General features: G+C 30.5%; 1 protein-coding gene and 1 long non-coding RNA gene across 2 annotated transcripts in view; both read right to left on the bottom strand.

The window, feature by feature from the left end:
• The window catches only part of LOC122253571 (uncharacterized), a 37,550-nt gene that overhangs the window by 8,633 nt on the left and 23,917 nt on the right, over positions 1-5,000 (bottom strand). The gene's annotated exons all lie outside the window — the stretch shown is intronic.
• Positions 1-5,000, bottom strand: part of LOC147470180 (uncharacterized) — a 7,337-nt gene that overhangs the window by 1,771 nt on the left and 566 nt on the right. The window lies entirely within an intron of this gene.

Below are 5,000 nucleotides of genomic sequence, written 5' to 3'. Positions count from 1 at the left end.
TAAAGCTGTATGTGAATATTCAAAAGCCTTTCCAGGTAAAGAGGAGAGAAGGAAAGGGGAAATTATCCTTTTGATTATCATCCTTATTGCTAGAAATGTTAACATCACTATCATTATATCTGTAATGATAATGATTATTGTTATGAATGCAAAAACTGTCATTATAATAACCATTATTATTGTAATCATTATCATGAACATTTTATTATCATTCTTACTATTATCATTATCATCATCATTAACATTTTAATAATCATGCTAATAACCATTATTATCATAATTAAGATTAGCATTAACGTGTAATATAATCAATAAATTATATAACTATTATCATAATCATTATCCTTATTGTCATTGTTATCATTATCATTATTTCAATCATTATTACTATTGTCATTACAATTATTATTATTGTTATTATTATTATTATTATTATTATTATTATTATTATTATTACTATTATTATTATTATTATTATTACTATTATTATCATTATTATTATCATTATTATCATCATTATTATTATCATTATTATTATATCATTATCATTATCATTATTATTATCATTATTATCATTATTATTATTGTTATTATTACCATTATTATTATTATTATCATTATTATTATTATTATTATTATTATTATTATTATTATTATTATTATCATCATCATCATTATTATAATTATTGCTATTATCATTATTGTCACTTTTTATCATTATTATCGATATCATTATTTTCATCATTATGAAAAATAATGATTTCATAATTCTAACTATTATCATGTATTATCATCATTGTTATCATTGTTATCATTACTACTATCATTATCATTACTATCATCATTATCCCAATGATCCATTTTATCATCATTATCAATATATCAATCTTTAAAGTTAGTGTTTTCATACCTGTTCTTGTTATCATTACCATTACAATAACTATTATCAGTACTCCTATTATCATTATTGTTGTTATCATTATTATCATGATCTTCCTCATCAATACTATCAATATTAGGAAATGATAATTATGATAATGATAATGATAATGATAATAATGATAATGACAACAACAACAGCAACAACAGCAATAATAATACCTGTAATGACATTGATGTTGATCATCATGAAAATATTTACTGCAGTGATAAGAATGATATCAAACAAAAGGAATGATTATGGAAAAAAAACAATAATAACAAAACTGATATGATAATATGATAATATAATAATAATGATATATGCAAGGATTATGATATTAAAAAGGATAATAACAACAATAACAAAAATGATAATAATAACAATAATAATAGTAATAACATTAATAATGATAATAATGATAACAATGATAATAGTAATAGTGATAATAATAACAATAATAATAATGATAATAATAAAGATAATAATAATGATAATAATAATAATAATAATAATAATAATAATAATAATAATAATAATGACAATGATAATAATGATAATGAAAATAACAATAATAATAATAACAATGATAATGATAATAATGATAATAATAATAATAATAATAATAATGATAATTATAATAATAATAACAATTATAGTAATACTACTACTACTACTAATAATAATACTACTAATAATAATAGTAATAATAATGATAATGATGATAATGATAATAATAATCAATCTTTAAATGATAATGATAATAACGATTATAATAATAATAATAATAATAATAATAATAATAATAATAATAATATTAATAATAATAATAATAATAATAATAATAATAATAATGATAACAACAACAACAATAATAATTATACTAATAGTAATAATGATAATCTTAATATTATTAAAAGATAATCATAATAATCGCAGTGATAATAGTAGTAAGATAATAATGATAAGATAATGATTATGATAATGACAATAATAATAACAATAATGATAATAAACAAGATAATAGTTATAGTAATATATTAATTATATCAGTAGTGATAACAAAGTTTAAAATAATAACAACAATAACGATTACGATGATAATTAATGATAATAATAATAATGATAATAATAATGATAATAATAAGGACTTTCATATTCTCATTGTCATTATCCTTTTTATGATAACAATGACAACAAAAATAATAACATTACTATAATTACTATAACAGTAATGATCATATCTATAAGATGAAAATCATAATAATGATAATGATAATTATAATAACAATGATAATAGTAATAATATTAACAATAATAATAATGATAATAATAATAAGGATAATAATAATGATAATGCTAATAATAGTAGTAGTAATAATAATAATGATAATAATAATAACAATAATAACAATAATAATAATAATGATAACAATAGTAATGACAATAATAATAATAATAATAATAATAATAACAATACTGATAATAACAATAATAACAATAATGATAATAAAAATGTTGATAAGAAAAAGATGATCATGATGATGATGACCATCCACATTATTATCATTATCATCACAATAATACTAATGATGACAGTAATGAGGATAATGATAATTATTATTACAATTATAATAATAATGATAATAGTAACGATAACAACATTGTCATCATCATTTGATTGGTACTATCAGTAATACTATTATTATTATTATCATTACCTTTGTCATCATTATTATTTCATTGTCGGTATTACTATTTTCATAATCATTATCATCGTGATCAAGATGAGAATAATAAAAATGATCATAATGATATCATAATGAAAAAGAGATGGAGCGACACCGAAGAAAGAGCAACGCCCCAAAGCAACAAAAGGGCACGAAACACGAGATAATGAAATACAGTAACAAACAAAGGCGAAAGAAAAAGCCGAGGCAGGGAAGCCGTGATAACGGATATGGTAACGAAGGATTTGTCCGCTGATCCCACAGGCGATTATGAGGCAGCGCCATCGGTGTTTATTAGCGGGCGTCCAGGAAATAGGAGAAGGGCCTCGGCGGCGCGCAGGGAATGGCGGACACGTGGCCCTGAAACTCAATAATGAATGCCGGGAAGGGAGGGAGAAGAACCACGGTGGGCGAAGCAAAGTACTTAGAGAGACGGAGGGAGGGAGGCATGCAGGCAGAAAGAGAGAGGCTGGGGGGAAGAAAGGGGAAGGGACGAGAGAGAGAGAGAGAGAGAGAGGGAAAGAGAGAGATGGGGGGGGGGGGTGAGTGTGTGTATGTGTGCAATTACGTTTTTTTTTTTTTTTTTTTCTTAATACACAAAATTGTATGCGCATGTGAGCAAGTTAAGTTAAGCTTTGATGTACTCTTGATTCCTTACATGAAAGAAGTGTTCGTATCCAAAATGAAAATATTGATGGATCAAAAATCAAAGACTGAAATAACAAGACGTCAGTATGGAAAAAAAAGCTTAATAATACATGGTCCAGAGAGAGCACCTAAATTGCCAAAAGAATGCAGAGACGCATAGCAGTTCTCTTTGCAGACATATGAATGGGGAAGAAATGTCACAGCCATTATGAGCATTGCCAGGAAATACATACAGGGGGGAGGAGAGAGAGAGAGAGAGAGAGAGAGAGAGAGAGAGAGAGAGAGAGAGAGAGAGAGAGAGAGAGAGAGAGAGAGAGAGAGAGAGAGAGAGAGAGAGAGAGAGAGAGAGAGAGAGAGAGAGAGAGCAGACCGAGGGGGGGGGGGAGAAAGAGAAATAATAAGAGAAAGAAAAAGAGTAAGAGTAAGAGAGAGAGAGAGAGAGAGAGAGAGAGAGAGAGAGAGAGAGAGATCGTGAAAATAAAAATACATACAGGGGAGAGAGAGAGAGAGAGAGAGAGAGAGAGAGAAGTGGGGGGGGGAGAGAGAGAGAGAGAGAGAGAGAGAGAGAGAGAGAGAGAGAGAGAGAGAGAGAGAGAGAGAGAGAGAGAGAGAGAGAGAGAGAGAGAGAGAGAGAGAGAGAGAGAGAGAGAGAGAGAGAGAGGGAGAGACCCACAGCAACAGAGGGAATCCTAGTACAAAGAGCAAAGCCGTAATTACCATGAAGTCGGATAATTATGTTACCCATCCCATCTAGATGCATTATCGTCCTTACCCTTGTCATCCCTTCGTCTCCTCTCCCATCCTCATTCCTTCTCCATTTCTATCATCCTCTTTATTCCTCCGCTCTCCATTTTTATAACATGCGCCACACCCTTAACCCATTTAATGCCTATCCTTCTATGAGCAGCTCTAAATGTCATTAACCGTAACAATCGCCAATTGCCGTTGCATGCAATGGATTCCATGATAACGAAACCGATGCACTACCAACAGTGTTCAGCGGATATCTAGACAGCATGCAGTGACAGGCCAACGGTTGGCTCCATGACACGACGGACAACGCGTTTCGTGGGGAACGATTCTGTAAGCGGATCCGGTGGCTTAAGCTACTTTGAGGCTTCTTTGCGGGAATCACAGATGTTGACTCATCTCGGGTCTATTTTCACCATCTCTCTCTCTCTCTCTCCTACTCTTACTCTTATTCTTTCTCTTATTCTTTCTCTTTCCCCCCCCCCCCCTCTCGGTCTGCCCCCCTCTCTCTCTCTCTCTCTCTCTCTCTCTCTCTCTCTCTCTCTCTCTCTCCTCTCTCTCTCTTACTCTCTCTCTCTCTTACTCTTTTGTCTCTTTTTCTTACTCTTTCTCTCTCTATCTCCCTCACTCTCACTCTTACTATCATTCTCTCTCTCTCTCTCTCTCCTCTCTCTCTCTTACTCTCTCTCTCTCTTACTCTTTTGTCTCTTTTTCTTACTCTTTCTCTCTCTATCTCCCTCACTCTCACTCTTACTATCATTCTCTCTCTCTCTCTCTCTCTCTCTCTCTCTTCCTCTTTTTCTTTCTCTTTCTCCCCCTCTCTCGGTCTGCCTCTCTCTCTCTCTCTCTCTCTCTCTCTCTCTCTCTTTCTTTCTCTCTCTCTCTCTCTCTCTCTCTCTCTGTCTTTCTCTCTCTCTCTCTCTCTCACTAATTCCACTCAACCCATTCTCTTT

This window comes from Penaeus japonicus, unplaced genomic scaffold (genome assembly GCF_977035675.1).
Source record: "Penaeus japonicus unplaced genomic scaffold, GWHDUDI00000001_assembly GWHDUDI00000016, whole genome shotgun sequence".
NCBI classification, from domain to species: Eukaryota; Metazoa; Arthropoda; class Malacostraca; order Decapoda; family Penaeidae; genus Penaeus; species Penaeus japonicus.
This window is presented reverse-complemented; position numbering and strand designations above follow the sequence as displayed.